This window comes from Nilaparvata lugens, chromosome 1, assembly GCF_014356525.2.
Source record: "Nilaparvata lugens isolate BPH chromosome 1, ASM1435652v1, whole genome shotgun sequence".
Classification (NCBI taxonomy): domain Eukaryota; kingdom Metazoa; phylum Arthropoda; class Insecta; order Hemiptera; family Delphacidae; genus Nilaparvata; species Nilaparvata lugens.
The window spans coordinates 18,598,363-18,622,423 of NC_052504.1; the positions used below are offsets into that span (position 1 = coordinate 18,598,363).

Genomic DNA, 24,061 nt, shown 5'->3' on the forward strand with positions numbered 1-24,061 from the left:
TGCGTGCCAATTAGCACCAGAACTCGATTTCGAACACTAACCCGGGCGTATCTAATCTAATTAGTAGCCAGTGAAGAAAAATCGGGATATCACAAGCTCAATCATCACTTAATGAGCACTGAGAGAAGATCAGGTAAACATTCAACCAGCAACTCTAGTGGAAACTTCGAAAATACCAACAGCTCAGTCCATTTCACTGCAGAACCAAACGATGATGCTTCTATTTCTCTCGAGGAATACAGACACCAGAGTGAATTATTTCTCTGAATTTGTAAACGGTAATTCATTAATCTTCAGAGTACATTCACTTTGTAAATGGTGAAAAGTGATTATTCTGAACCATAACTAGAAAATTTTCACTACGAGATGATTGGATGCCATCATGTAATTAATTCACCTGCCGTTATAGGGACTCTTGTTTGATTCGACTTCATGAGACTAAAGAGAATTTGATACTACAAATTTGATACTGCTTTCAACTTATATATTATTTGGTTTGGATGGTTGTAGAATTTCTCTGTGAAAATCAATAGGTTTCTAAACTTTATATTAGAATTCGCCGGGTTTGAATATAGTTTTGAATAGTTCGTAACACATTTTGAGTACTCTATTTTTGATCGACCATAGTAATAAATTATAGCTATCGCTGGCTGCTGTTGGATTTGTTTATTATAATATATCTTTTTTGGTAAGTATTAACAATGTCTATACTAGAATACAAAAATCACTATTAAATTAAAATGCAATCCAGGATCTGTTTTCAAGCTTAAAACTTAAAAATTGGTTTCATTGACGGTTGATATATCTCAATATTGATTTTACTCATTGATCACACTGGGATCCATTGATCTGATTTATAATGAAGGAGAATTACATCTGACAATTAGCTATTCTTAATGAAATTTTCAGTTATCACCCCAATAAGAGTTAGAAAATTATTATGAATGAATGAGAATGGTTTTTAATTCAAAAAATAGGGCAAAGTTACTCTCATTGGACTAGAACCGATGAAATATACTAACTCCTGGATTCCAATAATAGAATTCTTCAACTTCAACCAAAAACGTTTTTGTGTTTTTCTTAGAGAATTCACCTTGGACAACAATTGGATTGTTTGGGAGCTCCATAGAAGACCACAGTATATTGGCTTGGCATAATTATTATTTATATGGAAATTATTGAAGGCTGAAAAATTCAATCCAATTTAATTTTGAAACAATAACACACGATCGGCAACGATTGACTGTGGTGGGTCCAGATAGCAAGAAAAATCGAGCGGAAGTAAATACTGCTACAGCTAAAATATATTGTATTCCGGGCAAAATCGGGAAGCGGTAAAAAGTTGCGGAAGAAGTTGGATTAATGTGAGTTATGTGGATGGCGGAGAGGTTATATGGGCTTCAGCTCCAGCTCCAGCACGGAGAATGGAAAATGGAGACTGGAGCGCCCACTCTCGTTGGAGAAAGAAGGACGCAAAGAATGCAATAAATAAATGAAGGCAACCATTCATCCAGAGAGCGAAATTGTGTGAACAGGAAGGTGAACGCTAGCTATTCCACTGAACTTTTTGCGTTCACTGGAAAACGATGAAGACGACAGAATTATTTGCCTATTTTTGAGGAAAGGGAAGTAGTATTTTCGAAGCTTTCGACAGATTGCAATTCATAAATGATGGTTTCAGCTGGAACAAGTTGATGAGGATGCTTCCCATCGTCATCAATTGAACATCTTGGAAAACGAAGGAGAACTTCAAGTGATAAATCTTACAAGTTGGTTACAACACATTTTTTCCACGTGGAAATTATTCCAGGGGTGGAGTGCTCTGTCGATTAAATTGTTATTTTGTGCTTTCTAGTCGAAATAACTCTATTTACAATACAAATAATGATGTGTACTTCATCTATTAGTCCAAAGGGAAAATGATAATATCAGAAGTCAATCTGAGAATATTCGAGAATATACGAAAATACTGTTTCATCCACCTACTTCATAATGTCGTAATTTACTCTCCAGAGTAGAAACTCAAGTATTACTGTACTTTTTGTCCTTTGATATTAGAATTAATCTCACATGGAAAAGAAATCTGACAACACCGGACAATGAAAAACAGTGAGGAATGTCCCACCATTGTTCAATTTACAAGTAGTTGGTGACTTTATCATTCACTTGATGGTTCGCTTGATATTGATCCTGTGAAACAAATATTGTGTGTTATTAATAGTGTTTAATGTACGGACCTAAGCAAACATCAAGTGAATGTTAGACTTCACCAATTATTATTTGTAAATTGAACAGTGTCAGGACATTCCTCATGGTTTCTCAGGGTCTGGTGTTGTCTGATTTCTTTCCAGAGCGATTAATTCTGATACCATGGGACAGAAAGTAGAACAAATGTTGTGTCAGCTGGATTTGAAAATCTCACTCAATTTGATATTCCAATTTGATCCAATTCCAAATTTGGTTCAATTAGAGATTTCAATTTCGTGAATGAGCAAATTACAATATTGTAATACCACCGATGACGAATTCACAATAGTTTCAGCATATAAGACTCAAATGTACAGTTGAAGAGAAGTGTTAAATTACCATGCCCGGAACGCGTGGTAACTTTTTCGGCCAAGGATTAGCACGCTCTTGATACTTGAAGGACAATGAATTAGCCAGCTATTCCCAGAGATAACTATAAGCTGTCTCACAATTCTCACTATACAAATATTCCTTCAAAATTCGGAACAGAGTTTTGTGTATTCATGGATTTCATGGAGAAAAAGAGTATTTATCACGGTATTTATCTAGAGATTGAGATGAATTTCAAAGGAACAGTCGTAATATTGGGTGGGCTATCAAAACTAGACATATCGATGAACTGTCTAGCACTCGAATAGTGTTGAAAAACAATTCATTAATAAAGAGAACGAATGGGTCACCGAAGTACATCCTATCTATAATCATAGAAAAACAATACTACTCTAATTGAAATATTTAAAACTTGCAATGGAAAGATAATAAAAAACAATACCTCACAGTTTTCAAAGAGCAGTAGCGGTTGAGTTATAAAAAGAAACCGGGCGGTGCAGTTTAATCAAATGGAAAAATGAGTTGCAACGTCTGTTCTCGGAGCAATACTACTCGTATTTCTCTTTGAAAAATCATGAACATTTTTTTCTTGAGAAGCGAGCAATAAAGAAAGAATTGTTTGCATCGAGGAACAGAATATTGTTATACGTACATGTTTGTACAAGCCAGTACCTCAATTTCCATTTTACTTTCCCTTCTATTTTCTACTTTTAAAATGCTGAAATTCCATGCCAGCGATGAATTGACACGAAGCTGGTGAACTGCAAAAAAATCATGACGAGTTCTATTTGATATCAAAAATGTAGAGTTGGTATACTAGTATGCTTATTCGTCCAACGTTCCATATGATAATTCACAACTTGTCACTCATTCAAGCCACGTGAACAATGATGAATATGATTATGTGGTCTTCAGGTTGCACCCTGCAATACCTGTAACTTCTATTGAGGTCCATTACTCACAGATATATAAATAAATATACAACATTCATCATGATAGAATCGTGATTTATGAATGAAGATATGTCTACAATGTTTTGCCCATATATTTCAACAATTTGTTTAACTTCTCCAAAGATCAATACAGACCACATGAATATTCTCACCAACTAATTGATGTAGCCAGGGAATAATGTGTGGGAGCTAGCAGTCATGGAATGATTCATAGGATCGGTAATTACTTTCGCAAACAATGTAATTTGGGTAAAAGAGAGCTAGCTGACCACTGTATATTTTTCCGACAGTTTCTAATTGGTGGTTTCTGCCTTTCCACATAAGTTCACGCATATATTGACGTGTTATTGATGTGAGAAGTGTAATAGAGGAGAAAATTTGAGAAATCGGGTGTCTGGATGGAAGAGAAGTTAATGCTCCAACTGAAACTGAAACAAGGAAATACGAGCTTGAACACTTTTAGATGAATCGTGTGAAAACACCTGAGACTCTCCACTCACTGCAAACGCTTTATTCTATCACGCTTCTCTCCACTAATCATCGATTGTTGAACTTTTGTTCAAGTACACAGCTCTTATTTCTATAAATTGAATTTTTGAGTGAGACACGTTCAACATGTATTAGGTAACACTTGATTCTGCCAGTCCAATTGTTTTAGATTACAGGAATAATATGATAAATTTGAAATATATTTGTAAAATAATATCGACGAGCGATCAAGTTTAATGCTTAGTGAGCGATGGTAACAGCATACTGAAGCAGAATAATCATACGCCAATGTCTGCTCCATCCATGATATCCTTATCTCATGATATTGTCCATATTATTCAAGATAATATAAGTGATATTTGCGTTGAATGTGCTACGCCAATATAACAGAGGAATGAACTTGATTGAACTGGTCAAATTATTTATACAAAGTAAATTTTCTCGGAGTCGTATCTAGTATTTATTTTGAATCAATTCTTCATGTATTCAAATGCAACAATCTAGTTTTAATTGCAGTTATACGTAAGATTCTCAATGTCAAATGAGACGAACGCGAGGCACTCAGCCAATGCTGAGAAATAAGTGTATTAAAATTCAATACACACAGTGACACCATACAGAAAAAAACAGTTAGTTATTGTATCATTGCAACAATATATTTACTTATTTATTAGGTTAGCAAAAGCAATACAAGCAATACGATCGGAAAAGAAAAACAGGCTTTTGTCCAGCACTTCATTACATTACATTATTCGTCTCTGGTGACACTCAGTCGCTCAAAATGTATATGACCAATGCATATAGACACGAATCATAACATTGGCTTTGAAATATTTTCCCGCCCTCAGAAGCTTATATTAATTTCTCCTGTATCTTCCACCTGTATCAATCTCTCACCTTCCGTAGCTGATGGCTGTCTGTAGTTGAAATCTGTCAGATGACGGGGAGAACGGATTGTTCGACAGTTAGGCAGACATTGACGCTAGATTGGTAAATGCATCGATTAATTATCGGTCCGATTGAAGTCAGTCAACGCGGCGGCTAAGATGACGTTACATTTGCATCTGTTGTCTGGAAGCGAGAGCGTCCTTCTCGCTTTAAGGTAGGAGAGAGAGAGAGTAAGAGAGAGAGAGGGAATTCACTCAGCCGCATGCAAAGTACCGTCCTGTAAACGACCTTCTGCTAATGTGAAACTGCGCAGCCTAAGCCCACCAGGCCAGTGATGGAGCTTCCTTCCCAGGAGGGCTTGATAGATTGATAGATATTAGAGGGTCATCAATAACACGGCTGTCACACTGACATCCTAAACATTTCCCCAGCTGCCTCAGCACACCCATTCTGATTTTCAGTGTGCTTTGTTGGCTGCAGACTTCCGTCTTGTTTGAAGGAGCAGAGCAGCCTCTGTTGACTGCTCGACTTCATTTTTCTCCCATTCTCAATCCCAGCAGCAACAACAGCCTCATGAAATTTTTATACGTCTGGCGCAAAGTTGTTTCCGGCTGCTTCATGTTTGACAAGATATTTTCAGAGTAGCAGGACAATAGCATTCCCAATAACATTCGAAAAACCATATTTTGTTACGAAGTGATGAGAAATATGATAAGAACAGTATATATTTATGATGTATCACAGTTTTTTTCTCAAGATTCGAAAGTATCTAGTTAATGTTGATGTTCAGGTTTGAAATACGTGGTAGGTTCGAGTTCTAGGATTGGGGTTGGAAAGATCGGATTGAATAGCTTCAAAAAATATTTCAAGTTGGATTCTGGAGCTTGATAATTAGTCCAGTCACTACATACATTGATGCTTGCAATTTATATTGTAGTTCTGATTTTTTAATATATTATTTGGATACATGAGAGAAGTCCAGAACCAATTTCTTCATGCGAAATTTCCTTGTGCTACATACAATGTAGAAATTGGCCATTTTTGGTGTATTGGAATAGGGGCTCAAGTACACTCATCTAAAAATTTGTAATTTTTCGACCGAATTTGAATCATGATGCATGATTTCGGACCGTCTTGACGAGTTGAGAAGAATGAAATGTATTACGATGAAATCTGAGCATTCTGTCAAGAGTTATAAGTGTTTGGAATTTTGATCCTTGAGGTGTCCTTAAGCGCGCCTCTCCACTATGAAATACTAAAACAAAGTGCATCTTACGGGTGATTATCATAGAATATAGTCTCATAGATTTATATCATTGTGCGAAATATCAATGTGAGGGCAATGTAGTCGGTGATGATGGTTGAAGCTGAAAATTAGGTGTTTTTCACAATACAAGGAGCATTGTTGTCAGGTGTACCTGAAAATCTATGAGTTTTCTACCTGACCTCAGATTGTAGAGGTCAGAGCAATTTTGGATTATACATCTAAATGTTAACAATCGGAAGATCGTCGTCGTCTTCCTACAAGGATTAGGCAAATTGCCTGTTCCGACTTCAAACTCACCATCACATCCATCTTTTACGGGGTCTGCCCACACTTCTCCTTCCAACCGGGTTATACAACATGACTGCCCTGGGAATCCTGTCGCTCTCCATCCTTTCAACATGCTCTTTCCAGTTTTGCCGATTTTCTTCGATCTTCTGCCATATGGAGATTATGTTGAGCTCGCTTCTTATATCAACATTATGAAGCCTATCTTCCCTTGTGCACCTTTTACTGCTCTTAAAAACCTCATTTCGGCAGCCTGTAACCTACTCCATTCTTTCTTCCTAGGTATCCAAGATTCAGAGCCATATAAGAGCGTTGGAATAGCCATAACCTTATAGAATTTGAGTTTTGTCTCTCTCCTGGCTCTGTTCTCAAAGTCCTATTTATTGTTCCACAAATGGATTGGAATCTATTCAATTTTACACTCAAGTCTGGTCCATTTCATAGGTTATATCACAACCCAAATACTTGAAATGTGATACTTGTTCCAGGACTTTATTATCGAGGACTATTTTAGATCTCAATGGATATTTTCCCTGGAAAGCCATCACCTTCGTTTTGCTGAATGAGATCTTCATGCCATACTCAGCACTGAGGAGATTCAGATGGTATAATGCTCTCTGCAGATCATCCTCAGTTTCTTGCAATATTACCTGGTCATCAGCGAACCACAGTGAACTGAGAATCATTGTAGGAGATATTTGGATGCCTCCTTGTATCTTTTGCTTCCAACTTCTACACAGATCATCAGCATACACATTGAACATTGTTGGAGAGAGCGGACAACCTTGTCTTAAGCCAACATTGGTGCAAATTTCCTGTGTTAATGAACCTGAACAATCCAAGATGATAGTCGTTCCATGATACAAGCTCTTGATAACCTCAACTAGGTGGATTGGGAAACCTCTTCTTATTAATTTTTAAAATAATAACTGTCGATCTACTTTGTCAAACGCTTTTTCGTAGTCTACAAATGCAAGGTGTGTCTCTACATTAAATTCTACTCGTTTTGCAATTATCTGCTTCAATGAAAAAACATCGTCAATACAAGACCTTCCATTTCTAAAGCCGGCCTGCTCTTCCAATAAAAGCACATCCGAGATTTTTCTGAGCCTATTGTTCAAGATTTTACTGTATAGCTTATACACATTGCTCAATAAACTTATCCCTCTATAATTATTTGGATTATTCCTGCTGCCTTTTTTAAAAAGTGATATAACTATTGCTTTTTTTCAATCTTCAGGAACAAACCTGATGGATAATATAAAAATACCGATAGATGGACAATCGGAAGATATTGATCAAAAACCAAAATTCATAATAATTGTTTTTTCTTTAAATTTTACTCATTTTTGAAAAATCACAACTCATTACTCATTGGAGATAGAGAGTTCCTAATGATCTCATTTTATTTAGAATTATATAATCTAAAGAAAATGCGGAAGCAAATTTTTCTGTCCGATTACTGGATTTGGCAGAAATAGTTGAAAACTGGAAAATGAACCGAAAATACGAGGTTTTTGGGCCACCCTGTATGTAGCACAAGGAAATATTGCATGAAGAAATTGGTTCTGGACTTCTCCCATGTATCCAAATGATATATTAAGAAATCAGAAGTAAAATATAAATTGCAAGCACACCCCCTTCTTTATGTATATTGACTGGAACTTGAGAATTTAGAATAGACAGATAACCAAGAAAAACTGGATTCCTAACAATTAATAGGCTTCAGTACAGCATTAAAGTTCATCAGTAGAATCAACATACATAACATCTTCCAAAATCCCTCTAGCTATTAGTTATTTGAGATTCAAAATTATTCAGTTATTTGAGTAGTTGAAGGGAGAAGAAAAAATTAATTCTTTGAGATAAGTAGAGTGTTAGAATCCAGTATCAGAAGTATCATATTATATTAAGCGAGTAATTTAGTTAGTTTTATAGTTATACTCATATCTGGATATTTATGTTCAAAGGATCTCGAAAACGGCTCTAACGATTTTCACGAAATTTTGAACAAAGTAGGTTTAAGATATAAAAATTCGTTTACACTAGGTCTCATACTTGTGAAAACTCGCTGAACGACATTAAAAGGATAATCTATCCTTGGCTGAAACAGCTGTGGATAGTAAAAAAGTGAGTGAGTGAGTATGTGAAAGATCAAAATATTGCATCCCTAAAATTCATAAGATGACATATAACCAGCTGTGAAATATAAACACGATCATTTTAGAGAATTGTGTTCTAAAAATAATGAGCGAAGCTCGGTGCCCCGATATTCAAGTGTTAAGTGTATCCAAAATATTAAGCAGAGCAGCAGAGGTGAAAGGTTCAAATTGACGATGAATCAATACAATTCACAAAAAAAACATATTAACTAGCTTCATATGAATTTAATATTCATCATTATTTTAGTAATATCTCGTAGTCTCTTATCAAATAATTATCATTAATTGGAAATTTAATATGGTTCCAATGTTAGGCTAGATAATTAGAGTAGTGAGGACACTCCACAACTAACTTGATCGGTATGGATGTCCACGAATATAAAATAATGATAGGAATTCAACTCTTAAACAAAATCACCATAACCATTTCAAATGAAATCAAAATCGAATCTGAATTCTGTAACTCAATCACTTATGGCAGGAGGGTCGTTTGATCATCCAAAATTATTGACCGAGCGAAGTGAAGTCTAAGATTCAAGTCGACGGTTTGGCATTTCTCTTAATGTTTAAATGTTTGAATGTTTAAATGTTGATATGTTTATATGTTGCGCATTTACGACGAAACGCGGTAATAGATTTTCATGAAATTTGACAGGTATGTTCCTTTTTTAATTGCGCGTCGACGTATATACAAGGTTTTTTTTGGAAATTTTGCATTTCAAGCATAATATAAAAGAAAAAAGGAGCCTCCTTCATACGCCAATATTAGAGTAAAAATCAGACTATAGAATTATTCATCATAAATCAGCTGTCAAGTGATTACACAGATGTGTGGAGAAGCCTATTGCTGTATTTCCATAAGGTCTATAGTTTCAATCAGGTACTTGTGGATGAAAATACTGCGTGAGGTCTACTGTTCACAGAACTACTAGTTTACACAGCGCAATCTTGCTCCATCACACCAGATGAACCACATCCTAGCGATGAATTTCGATCGAGTCAACTCCTAGAATGACAGGATGTTAACAAAACTGTTGAACTCTACCATGAACCCTAATAATGAACAGATATTCTGTATTTAGTCGGCCATGAATATGTATTACTCTATACGATTAATCTGCTTTGTTGTTACTTGCCATAGATAACAGAGAATTCTGTCAGTGAGTTGCATGTGGCTATTATGACAGACAGCGCATGTCATTGTCCAGCCCACGTTACAATTTCATCATATGGTAATTGTGTTTAGGCTTTGCTACATCGTAAATCACGGATCGGAGGCGAAATTTATTTGCCACAGAAATAATAATGTGATGTCGAGTAAATATGTATATTTCATCAGTCTGGTAGTTTAATTACGGAAAATCTATTTTAGACAGTGTAACCCTACATCGGCAGTGAATATTTTAGTATACATCCAATATCATTCAAGAGGATACATAGCCCACTTGTATTCACCAATATTTCAACCAAAATTTGAACCAACTGCGAGCCAACCCATAAAACGTTTTTATTCCAGAAGATTCTGGCCCACACACTTTGGAAAGAGCTAACGTGTGATGTGAAAAAGAGGCACAGAACAACATTCTCACGTACAGGGTAAATGAGTTAGGCTAAGACGGCGCCAAGTTAGTAGCTTTGACTGGAGGTGGATTTCTCCAATAACCGAGCGTGCAGCGTTGGAGCCGAGTCGTGCTCACCCCATTCAGGGCAGCTAAAAGCCTTCCCTAGCGTCCTTTTTTTGCCATCCATTAAGCGAAATGTTGGATTTTTCTCGGCTCCCTTTACCATAATTAGAGTCTTGGCCTTGTTCTATGGCCAACACTTGTCTAAGAAAATCTCATTCTTCTAATGACTCATTCTTTATTATAATTAATTATAATCGATCAGTTCTGGAGATTCAACAATCATGCTGATGATATTGCCGCATCTGCGATCGGCTGGCGCAGGAATTATGAAGATAAATTAAATGTGATTACCATATTTCATGGCTATGTTCTACTTTCGTATGTCGGAATTTGTGGTAAGAAGACCTACTTCTGTTTGTATTTGTAGATTTCCATCCAACCAACTTAGTCATTTGATGACACCTTATGCAAGAGTTGAACAGATTTAACATTGAGAGTAATGTTTCTGAGTGAAGACTCATTAAATTAATAAATAGGCTATGATAAGTTTTCTTCCAGGAATAATACAAGTTATCAAAACCAATATAAATTATATCAACGAAAAAAACTGCTGTTATTCAAACACATTCAACATTGGGGTTTATGATTCTGAGTAGAGCTGCGTTATATAATCCTTATAGATTCTATTAGATTGAGCATAGCTTATCATACACATGATGAACATAATATGTATTTGTCAAGTTCCGTTCAATCTTATAGAATCTATGAGGATTAAGTTATTAACATTTTGTTAATAACTTTGGTGTAAACGCAGATTTAAGATTCGTTATATGGGTAATGTTTCTGAGTGAAGATTCATTAAATTAATGAATATGATGAGTTTTCTTCCAGAAATAATACAAGTTTTCAAATCCGCAATAATCCCTAATAAATTAGCAACGAACAAAACTGCTGTTATTTTTCAATTTACATTATATACTATGAGAAAGATATCAAATAAGAGCATGCTCCAAATACATTAAGGATGATGCTGTAAGAGAATAGTTATTAACAAAAGAATATTACGTGATTATTGGAAAAAAGATTCATGAATCTTGAAAATATCTCAATATTCTGAGAATTGGCAATGAAGCTGGATCTCAATCAGTGGATAATAATACCCTTTAAAGAGCGTAATAATGATTATTTCCTCAGGAAATTGACTTCTTTGACTTGAATCACACATGTTTCATAGATACTTTTGTCATAACTGAGGTGATCAAGTTATCCTGACATGTATTTCTTAATTTATATGAAATTATAGGATGGGTAAAAGAGCGTTTCAAGAGTTTCTCCCACCAAAGATGAGAATAACTTTATTTTCCCCTTATTAAAAATTTGACGAGAGATAGAAGAATCTCTTAAAATCTCTCAATTATAACCTGATAAGCACAGCTATGATCTCAAGATTGATGTCACTTAGTCCAAACTATAATTTACATTCACTGATTATGAATAATTATCACTGTGATTACAGAATAACTATATGAGAATGATAGAACTATGAAGATTCAGCTTATAAAAATATTATTTAAAAAATCAAATAACCATCAACAATTGGAACAAGGATATTTTAATTTGTGATTGAGCCACATTATCTATCCAAATTCCAATCAAGATGCTAAATTGAGCATTCTATGAAATAATAAGTTCAATTACACAATAATTTCGAACACTATCGGACTGGGAAGTGCATTATGCTATGGAAAAGGATGGTGAACGGGATGCTTCTTCCATTTTGAACTGAACAAACAGTTTGGAGGAAAAACTTAATGGTAGCGAGGTTGTAACCTGCAACCAGACCGCACTCATCAAAATTTCACGCGTTTCGCATACACAACGCGTTGTAATAATTCATGACATTCACCGACAGCTTCAAAGCAATTACAGCAAGGCTGCCGAGCACTGATCATTTGCTCTGCTACTGCAACCACCGCCTTCCAACCGTTGATTTCCACGAACCCTTGCGCGGGCAGGAGACTAGACTCATGATACAACTGTTCTGTAATCAAGTGGAGATCAAACGAATTGGGAACCAGGACCCGGAGTGATAAGCTTCAATAAGCAGGTTTTAATTCACACAAGGTGCCTGAAACAAGTTTGCTTGAAACAGAACAGCGAGTTCTGATGAGAAATATACTATTTCCTTCTCTGTAGATAATGTCCGAATAAGTTTGTTGACGTGAATAGTGGAAAGTGGTGATGCTCCCGGCGGGATTCCACCCACGTCGAGGCAGCGTCAACTGACTGAAGGTTATGACGCTTTCACAAATATAAGAGTTGGATGGAATTTGAGAGAATTTGAGTAAACAGAGTTGGCGAAATTCTAGGTGACTCTCTAATAACAATTTTGTGGGGGTTGGGACTGCTTTTAAATTGTTTGATCGAGCTGAAATGGAACACTAATGAGATATTCCGTAGATCAACAGGAAGATTTGGGCTTGGTGAGTATAATGAATTCAAAATGTTAAAATTTTAAATTGAAGTAAGGCATTTATTGAGAGAAATTGTTAATTTTATTAATGTTATGAGAAGGTGAATAAGCCATTTAATGAGAAACTGATGTGCTGTGGAATTGGAAGATAATTCTAGTTGTAAATATACAGACACAATAATCCATCTCGAACAATGTATTCATTCTACAATTGATTTCCAATTCAAAAAGTAATTCCACTGGACAGATAAAATATTTAGAGCATGATCAGATTGAATTTTCATATCGTCTAGACAAAGAGGTTTCATATTCAATGAAAATAAAACGGATAGTGATGACGCCGAAAGATTTCTAGATCATTATATTCCTATCTCTACATTTTCTTCCTATTCATGTAGATTACAAAACGCTTCTGCCTTGAATAACAATTTCAAACAGACAGGATGTGTTTTCATGATCATGGATGGGAGGATTAGTAAGTGGAAGCTATTTATGAGCATAGGATTTCATCTACATGAATATAATTAATGAATCTTCGTACAGTGGAACGTAATGATTGAGACTACCTAAGAGAAATTATAAATGAAGTATGGAAAAATGTTGAGAAAAAAGACATGTACAAAGGAGATACATAAACAAAGGATACTGTAGTATAACGGTTCAACGTGCGAGCTTTTCAGTTTTTCATAAACGATTTAATTACGGATTAATCAAACGGATAATTAATTCTTTCTTCATATGAGTTCATGAAAAGTACTTGGAATACTTTACTTCGCAAAAACTTTATAAATGGATATTTTATTCGATAAACTAAATAAATATCTGATATATCTCCTACTTCATAACGATCATATAATTCGTTATCAGAGAATGAAGACATCAGAAATATTCGAGAGCAATGGAATACCAATATTGGAAGCAGGAAGTAACTCTCAGAGAAAATAATTTGAAATAGATTTTTATGAGGGGAAAATTCTGATTTGGAAACAGAAAGTTACTCTCTGAAATAAGAGTTTCAATAGATTTCCATATGAGGATAATTCGGATAATTGGATGTTTGGCTGCCTCACTGAATTGGAATTGGGAACTTCATAAAGTACTCCAATATCTATTGTTGACTGGCAGAGCTACTGGATATCACCTCATTCTGAAAGAATTCAATTGTAAATGGTATTAAAAGGTTCTTGCTTCCTTCACGCATAGTCAGAAACTCAGGAAGTTCTACTGGCTATTTCATATTATCATTGTGAGAATTCACTTTGATATCTACGATTGGCATTCACGTTCCTAATTGGGTTTTAATAATAGTAAAGCATGGTGGAACATCAATGACTTATTACAAGGGTCCATAGTTCTCCTGGGCCCAGACATATTTTCCATTGAGTAGGCTGACTTTGCTAATTTCACTCTGGTTATTCCATACAAGACGAGGTTTCTTATTTTGTAGACTACCTTTCATTGAAGAAGTATTCTAGAGCATAATTATAAATTGAATATCGATAAGATGGTTTTTCTTGGATGGATTTTCTGACGTTGTCTATACATGTAACAATATTGTTGATGATAATGAAAATATTGATTTGATTCAATTGGTTTACACTCAAAGAGTGAGATTGATTGTTTCCTTACTGATTAATTCCAGGAAACGTGAGTCATGGAAATTCTCTCATTTGATTACAACTACCAGAATAATGTTGGTTCTCTTCTTCAACGTGTATTATTGAGACCCTCTGTCTTGAATCTAGAGGAGTGAGAGAGCCTTTGTAGCTCATCTTTTAATAAGGAGAAGGTTAGATTTGTAAGTTGTTGAAAATAGTTCATGAGCACTAAATGATTCGTGTGGTCTTTTTCCAGGTAAGGAACTGGGTGGAGAAACGAAGTCAGCCAGAGCAGCCAAGCTGAAAAATCAAATTCGAGTCATTCCAGGAGCAAGTGAGAAAAATAAGGAGGAAGATTCTGACATCTCATCCGTCTCTTATTAAGATTGATGCTCCTTGGTAGGACGCACTCCCTCCACCATAATTATCAAGGTTAGGGATGAACCGAGCTGAATAATGTCGTCATAATGACTCCTAAGACAGCGAAATGACACTTGAATGATTTAACCCTCTGCTGGGGCAACTTCAATTAGCTGGCAGACCTTCCCAACGAGCTCTAGACAAATTGCCATGAAATAGATCGTAGAAGAAATATTCGAGACAGAGAGATGTTCCAATAAGATATGAAAAATATTGTTATGGATATCAGAATACAGAACAGTAAGATGACAGAACAGTCAATAAATAATAGTGTATGTCAGTTGCGCAGAATTTATTACATGTTTATGGAAATTAGCTCAGATGAGCAGAGTATTTCGATAGACAGATTAATGAGAGAAATCCACTTCAATGTTTTATAATGCCAATACATCTCTCATCGATACTTCACTGCAGTGAAAAACGAAAAAATTCTCTGACAAGTATCAGCATAAAATGGAAATGAAATGTACGAATTCACTTAACCATCCAACATTACAATAATTCATATATTCGTTGTTAGGGAGGGGATGAGGTAGAGAGAGAGAGAGACAATGTGAAATATTGAAAAATGAAAACTGGAGTTAACATCCTAGTATTAATTCAATTATTTATTTCCTTCTTCCTATTAATAATTATAGTAAGTTGGTGTTGATTTATTTCATCTGATCCTCAAATAATTTCATTTGATCAATTGTTCTTCCATTCATTTTCTACTAAGAAATATCCATCATTTTAAACTCATTTTCAGGTTATGAGAGAAAGCTGATTGAGATCCAGAATCATAACAATTCGAATGATGACTTTGATAGTTGAATAAACTATAATAGTGATAAAACAGATGATTATGACAATCAGGTCTACCCCTCCTACTTACGACACCGCTTTCTTTACAAAATGAAGAACACAATTATAGAACTCGTCTCACTATTCAACGCATCACTTCACACTTTCTTGATTTAATGAACTGTCGGTGCACAATTTGTCAATTATAAGGTTGATTTTGATTATAAGTTACAATGTTTCACAATCAATATCACTTCAACAAACCGAGTTTTCAAATTCAGAATAGTATACCTGGGAATTGATACACACTCATGAGATCCAAAGAACTTCATTGGTAGGAATAATATCAATAAAGGTGAATTTTCACAATCAGCAAGAAGTAATTTTGTTGAAGTAAAACGGATTTGAATGAGAGATCTTCAGAGTGAAACATTAAAAAACCTCTAAAGCTGTTAGAATGTGCAAGGGATATGATGGACAGGAAATTTAACTAAGCGAGATAGAATAAGATGTCTGCAATAATAGTTTTGAATGATTGATCCAATATCTTGTTGAATCAAAGTGTCAAGGTAGATGTCTCAATCTAGATGTTCAATATAGTGAGTAATAACATTTTCATTGTTGAACAAAACAACTGAACAATTTGATAGTTGGATTCAATACTATTAATAATATGTAATGGGTAGGAATATGAGAGGAAGAGGAATGACGAGAGAGGGAAAGAACTAATTGTGAAGGCGGAGAATGAAAGAGAACGAGAGAAGATCAGGAAAAGTAGGTGAGGAGGCGAACGAAAGAAGTCAACAGGTCAAATGGTGTAGTTACTCCTCCCACAACATGTACCTGTATCCGTCTGACTTCACTTCTCTGATTTATTGTTGTAAATGTTGGAAGGTGAACAAGGAGTTCAAGTTCATATTTGGAAAGAGGAGCTTAGAAATCTGCACCAAAGATGTATCTCCTACGAAACAGACTTGTATCAAACGTATCAGATTTTGAAAAAGGAATATCCCAAATGTACCAGGAACATCATATCGTGGGAAAAATTAGATGAGAAAATATATATTTACAGCAAGCTACCTAGCACTCAAAGCTACTGGTGACTGAGCTTCTGAATCAATAGAATATAATATACTGAGCCTGAGTTTTGAAGTAGAGTAGTGCTAGTTGTAAAAGGTTCATGATAAGATAGAATTGAGCATTATGCCTAAAAAAATTGAAAGAGTCAAAAGTAATTCCAACGAATTGTCTTATTTATGTAGAAAATAGCAATCATGAATGATGTTTGAAATGTCAATTATGACTTATTTTAAGTCACTCAACTGAACAGTATTTTGTACAGTTGGTATCATAAAATTGCATGAAATCCAATAGAAAATTTGATACAAAAAATAGAAACATTTTGTGTTTGCTAGAAAACCAATGATTTAAGCCTCATTAAAACACACATGTAAATATGATAGTTTGATAGTTTTCAACAGTATTTTATACAGTTCATAATGAAATATCCATCGATATCATAAAACTGCATTAAATCCAATTGAAAAAAGTTATAAACTTTGTTTGTTCAATAGTAAATCAACTATTAAAGCCTCTTCAAAACACACATGAATATATGATTGTATTTGAACTCATAGGGAAGTTAGAGATAAGTTTGCTAATGTGAGATGAATAGATTGATACAAACTTAAAAGTTCGATCAGAATTTTTCGTTACATGTTTTGTTCAACTACAGGGCTAGAAAAGTTTTCAAAAGCCACGAGTGTGTATCAACCCAGAAATAGTTTTGGAAAGTTTAAACACATCCTAACACACTTTTTAATTTTCCACTTGAAATTTCACACACTTGACCACTTCAACACACTGGGAGTTAATAGAACGCAAGACTAGCTAGCACGCAAGGCGGGCGTGATTAGGCCACCAGCCAAGCGGCGGTGTTGTGATGGGTTGCCGCGCAGCCCCTATCACCGGGCGCACACAACTGTCCCTGTCTGCAGTCAGCAGGGGACTACCGCCATCCGCTTCACTATTCCCACCACCCGCCACCGCCTTCCAAGCAGCGCAAGCCGGCGCACCAAGGAACGCCGCGACGGTTCCACCCCAACCCCCGCACGCATCACACCCCCGCAGCGTCTAGTATCCCGCGACGCTCTCCATGCCCCACCCATCAACCACACATCACAACCATTGAAATTGTGATCCAACATTACAGTCGTGAAAAATCTGATTGACCTGAGAAACATGACAGTTATGATTTAGATATTCAAGGAATCATAATGAATTATCCCACAAAGGTGATGTGTGAGAGTAATTATATTGAGAAAGTTAATCATAATTAATATCATGATCACCATGCTCCGATACATTGGAACAATAGACATGGTATTGGATTCTACAAATCACAAGAATGAAAATGAATTAAGAACGTTCGAAAAGTCAATCCTATACTATTAAGCGAGCAAATTCTGTTTTTTATGTTTATATGTCTGTATGTTACCGGATCTCGAAAACGGCTCTAATAATTCTCACGGAATTTGGAACATAGTAGGTACATGATATGAAAATTCGATTGCACTAGGTCTCATCCCTCGGAAAACTCGCAGAAGGAAAGAGGAGGTTAATTCATCATTAAAAAAAAAACAGATGAGACTTTAGTCGTCTGTGGATAATGAAATTGGGTGAGCGAGTGCGTCTGTGGAAAATCAAAATATATCATCCCCGAAATTCATAAGCTGACGAAAAGCCAGCTGTAAAAATATAAACACGACCTAGAATATGAAGAAACCTTTAGGGTTTGACAGGTAAAATTATTCATTATTAATCGAAAATGATAATCATATTCAAAATAAAAACATATTTTTGCAATGTTTCCAAATTCATCAAAAAAGTTAAATTTCCTTTTAATCCTTCAAAACTTTTTTTAGCCGATGCACTCAGCTGCGTGCATGTTTAGTATTGTTTAGCATTGTTTAGTATTTGTACTGACTCTTTGCATGTTTAGTATTTTTTTAATAAATTGATGAGGTATAGTATCAGCAACGATCATTTTCAGTGTTCATAGTGTATGAATAACAGCCCTTTTTTTGCTTAGTAGACTTGGAAGTAGTTCTCAAGTGAAAACTTATATATAGTTTCATTCATATATAGTTGTAAATGTTGGGCTGCATGTTTTCTCTAAACTTTCCAAAACAGTAACTAGAAGCTCTTAGTGTAGAATGGTACATAGTATATTAACAAATATTGTAGCAAACATAGAATATCATTCTAAATATAAACTACGAATATAATATAATTTCCTCTTTTGTTATAAATTTTCTATACTCTTGTACTCCAGAGCGAAGCTCGGTTCCCCGATATTGTGTTCTAATCAATTGAAAAAAAATATAATTATTATTGAAAAATCATAACTGTATATGAGTTACAAATTATGGAAAACTGCCTCTGGAGAAGCTCGAGATCAGAATCGTGAAAGAATGTTCAATATTGTGATACCGGAACTCAAATTCGTGCTTTCGTGCTTTCATGTTGCAAATCTTACAATATGATTAACGAAACCTATTGTCTTGTGGCAAGACTCACACTCTAGAACAGTCACGATAGTTTCCCAACAATATAAAGCACATCTTTAGTTGAGGTCCCGAACCACCGGGAAGCGATTTTCAAACTCATAAATTTTATTTCAAGGAGTTCGGCTCTGAAAGTGGTCAGCCTTCCAACGGGAGCAGCAGATGCATGGAACTCAACTTATAGATAGCTTATCAGCGCGACCATGAAACCAAATCGCTTCCCAAATGGTAATGATTCATGAGAATAGTAGAATGGCTGATATAAGTTCAATAACTGGAAATCTACGAGTATCAACTCAACTCAGCATGAGTTAATTGAAAAAGAATTGATTGCATTCTCATAAATATAATTATCAATTTTTGATTCCAATTGAAATCTCATCCAATATAATAGCGTCTACCATTTGACCAGAAGAGAATATACACTGGATCATAAATATTCAATTATGTTTGATGAAAGCTCAATATTATATTATGAGAAGTTTTAGTTCCATTGAAAATTAAATCTAAACTTCTTCTATGTGATTCTCAATCCTGAGAACTTTTAGGGAAGCAACTTTTAAGATGATAATGAAGTAGTGATTGAAACACTGTAGTCATGGATAGAATGGTTGATTATATGAATGGAGAGGAAATTAAACTGCATTATACTGTTTGACATTCAGTTATTAGCGAGGAAATTGGCTTGTCAAGCGTCTCCAAATTGAAAACTCTGATAAATCATGTAACACAATTTGAAATACCAAACTGATATTAAAACAGCAATTCCAGATCGATTAACGATGAGAAGCTGCACAGATTTCCGAGCTGATAATCAATTCTGAAATTTTATTAAGATTAACAATGGTATCTCAAGAACTATTCTGTTTTGAATGGATATCTGATTACATAGAAATCACAATTGGGTGGGATTTTCTACGTAGACAAACTATCATATTTTCATCTCAGTCGGTCTATTCAACTAGAATGTTCAAATAAGATTCTTATATTGATTTTCAATAGAGATCTCTCTCATTTCTAATACTTCAATCTTAATAAATACATGTAGAACTTCATCCATTCACGTTTCAGCTCTAACAGATTATTCTCATAACATGTAAGGATTGAATTTCAATTCAATCCACTAGGGGAGTTTATATAACACATGAGTCGCAGATTAGCAGGTTATCAAACGTAACAATCAACTCATTTAACAATGATAATCCGTACGAGTATGTTATATTATAGCATCAACAAATTGTACTGCATCGATACTTTTGTTCTATTGAAATCAGAGTTCAGTTTGTTTGAATATAATCATATCTGTTTACAAAGTTTTCAACATCAGGGAAAATAATAAACGCCATGAACTAACTACATTGATAACTGTTCGCCACTACAATGTTATCTGAATCCCTTTGGGAATTTCCATCTAAACAATTCAATTCATTAAATTATCCCTGTAAAATCGCTGAAGCATATCCATAGGTAAAATTCGTGTTCATAATTTTACAACATTCAGAACATCAACAAAATAAATATACCCTAATATTGTTTGAACAGTTGTCAGTAGCCTTACTTGTTACAGAATAGTAATTAGAGAGGCAGAATATTTTGAACGAGCGTTAGCGAAGTTCAAACTTTTGACCTACTGAAGGCCAAAGTTGTTTTCTGTCTGTTTGACAAGAACTTTAGAGAGAATTAATCAATCAGCTTCAAATTTTGAACACGAATTCTTCTAACCTTTTTACAGATCAAGTTCGTAGGATAACAAAATCGACTCACTCCTTCGTCCTTTTTCAGGATATAAAAATAACATTGAAAGTGCATAAGAAGAAAAATTGTTTTGATTTTATTATTTAGTCAGCTGGAATTAATTGCATGCTATTTCTTTAATTTTTCCATTCATTAAAAAAAGCTAAAGCTTTTTGGGAGATATCACACAGACTGTCAGACAGACAAAATTTTATCTGCCTACACATGATTTCAGTAATAAATAATAAACTACATAAATTTATAAGTTCTATATTAACTCGCTTCCGTTAACGTCTGTCTGCCTGTCTGTAACATACATGTAAAAATACTACTTGTGATAGCAGTTGTTTTTTTTTTATTCAAAGTGTTAAATTTGAAAGTGGAAGCTACTTCAAATGTTAAGATCATTGAAATGGTTTGAGATATCAATGTGTGGGTTTCGCAATTAATTTTCCTTTGAAATTCTTTATCGAAATCGTGTATAACAAGACCACCTTCCCATTTAAAAAAATGAAGTTGGATCCAAAATGAAGCTGGATTCAAAATGAAGTTGTATCCATAGAACGGATCCAAGATGGCAGACAAAAGTTTTGAAGCGAAAGAAAGTATTTTCATTCAATTGGAATAGGATCCCCATGGAACCTACTACTGTCATACATGTAAAACAGTTCATGAGCGAGTTCTTTACCCAGGGGGTCTCTGGTGAATAATATATGTTATTAGTCTATGAGATCGTAAAAGATACTTTATTGGATGGCATGAACTTTTTCCAACTTCTTTTATGCTCAGAATTTTATTAGGATATTTTACAGGATATTATCAGCAATTATTGGAATAGAATATCAATCAATTTCAATCAAAACTAAAAGACTATGAATACTATGAATTAGAAATCTTCTCGAAGAATATTCGACGTGTAGATGACTTGGATTATTTGAAACAATTTATTCAATTTTTTTGAAGGTCTTCATTGATCATCAAGAACAAATCACTGAACTTCAACAGTTGGAGAATTGCTTAGAGAATGACAAGAAACAGTGATAATTTGTTACGTCTTACATCAGTCTCTGCAATATCATCACTTTTTAATCGAATCTGATACTTGAATATCACTCCAAGAAAGGTCATTAAGCTAATGCATATCATGTAATGAGGAGATAAAACAAATCGAATAAGCTGATACTCGATGAATCCTGTTTGTAGGAGTAGATATCAATAGATTCAAAATACATTCATAGAGGGGAAAATCTCTTCGCCGAAATACTCTCTGACCTAATATTCTTCATTTATATATTAAATATGCGATAGAATCGTACTATTTAATCGTCCCAACCAAATCATCAACATCTACTAATCTGATTCCACCATTCACATTCAATTTTATTAGAGCAGATGAAATCGAATGAGAAAAACAACTCGAATGTAAAGTAACAGGGCATTGTGCTCTATGATATTGTGCTAGTCAATGGAGACTAATCACTCGGATTATTTTCAAATCGATGAACAATGGCCTATTACGCCGGTGGAATGTCTCACAAGATCTTCAACCATTGTTATGGAAATAAGCTTAAGCGTCTACCCGGTTATGGCTTTCCACATAATTAAAGCTCACAATGGTCCGGAAAATCCGTTGCCCCGATTTTCCCCGTCCTAACCATCGGATAATACTTTTCTTCCTTTGGAACTCCTCATTCAAACAAACTCGCAGGTGCTTAGCACTTGATACTCCCTCAGGCGAACATTGTAATCGACATTGAAGGTGCGACCTCTTGAATTTAATTTCTGCGCACATTAGCTTGTACTAACTGAACTCGCCATTGAACGTGAGCTAAAGTGGGTAATTCTCTTAGCACCTGGAAAACTTCTCTCTATATTCAACTGAGATTTTCATTATGAGAATAGACTGTGGGAGAAGATAATTGCTGTCATCAGAAAGTTTGTGGGATACTTACGAAATAAGTAGGGGTTCATTCACAGGGATTCTTCAGGAGAATTCCGTACTTTTCCCATTCACAGATAAGACTATAACTTGTCTATTTCTAATGCGGTCAATCTTTCAGAAGCAGGCAACCAAATATGTAACTGCCAATGAAGGAGAAAAACTCTCAATATGGAAAACTGAATGGGAGGTTCCTTATACGATTCATGAGTACTTCAGCCAACAATACTGTGAAAAGTAAAAACTACCGACATAAAATTTTAAGTTCCATTTAAAACGTCCATCTCTTTATGTATTTGTGGAAAGTTTCGACTCCATCTGCTCAGCTGGCAAGAAATGAAACCTGGCTCAAGTACTTCTGAGAAAGGAGAACTGTGAATTTCACTGCAGCTCAACAGTGTTTCCAAAATCAACAAACCTGTAATGACTCCAGGGAAAGTACCAAAATTTTCTGCTCAAATTTCAACAGTGTTTCTAGAAAGTGGGGTTAAACTGAGGCTACTGATAATAAAAGGATGGCGACATTAAGAGGAAAGGGGGAAGGGGAGCAGGCTGCATTGTAATAAAGCTCCGCGGTCGGTGAGTGGCAAGAGGGGTGGGGGATGAAGGCAAGAGCCTGCGGGTGGACTGCCGACTCCATTAGGTGGCCCGGAAACGATAATTAACGAGAGTGAATAGGCCTATCGGTCGGTCTTTGTCTGTCCAGTTGCAGGGTTGCGGTCATCGCGGAGCCGGGACAGCCCCAAGAGTTACAAACATACGCTAACCGACTACAGTGTAATAGGTTCCCCTTACCCCCCCCCACAACATTAAAACCTTCTTTCCACCCACCTCCCAACAGTAATAAGGACTGCATTACTCTTCCCTCCAGAGTTTGTACTCTGTAGTCTCTTCAATTCAAAAATTTGTCTTGCTTTGGAAAAAATGTATTTCTTTTTGGAAGTTTTCATTGTTGTCCATCTAATATGCGAATAGGTGGAAATGAAAGAACTGTTAGATAGAATGAACTTCTTCTCTAGATAATCTCTAGGTGTGGATTCCCATAACGAACCCTATTTTCTGTGAGTATTTAGTTTACTATCAACAATATTTTGGCTGGGAAAGCAAAAATCTACTTGAATGATACGTGAGCATGGAATTTGTACGAGAGATAACATCATAATTATGAATAAATTTAGTATCTCACTGACGTTTTCATGAATTAAATTTCACCCACGTGTAATTTCTGAATCATATTGTTAATCACGATGTAGATTTCACCCACCAATGAATTTAAAACAGAGTCCATTTATTGCACTTTAT

General features: G+C 35.2%; 1 protein-coding gene across 13 annotated transcripts in view; it reads right to left on the reverse strand.

Annotated features, from left to right (window-relative positions):
* The window catches only part of LOC111052229 (disks large 1 tumor suppressor protein), a 748,988-nt gene that overhangs the window by 564,651 nt on the left and 160,276 nt on the right, over positions 1 to 24,061 (reverse strand). For 5 of the 13 annotated variants that reach the window (XM_039432526.1, XM_039432518.1, XM_039432496.1 and 2 more), the window contains exons 1-2: positions 17,208 to 17,481; positions 15,612 to 15,811 (exon numbers count right to left, since the gene is read on the reverse strand). The exons of 3 other annotated variants lie outside the window; for them this stretch is intronic. The gene's annotated coding sequence lies outside the window, so the exon portion shown is untranslated. Of the gene's footprint in view, positions 1 to 15,611; positions 15,812 to 17,207; positions 17,483 to 24,061 lie in introns of those variants that run through there. 5 more of the 13 variants (XM_039432538.1, XM_039432531.1, XM_039432512.1 and 2 more) reach the window with 2 other exon arrangements.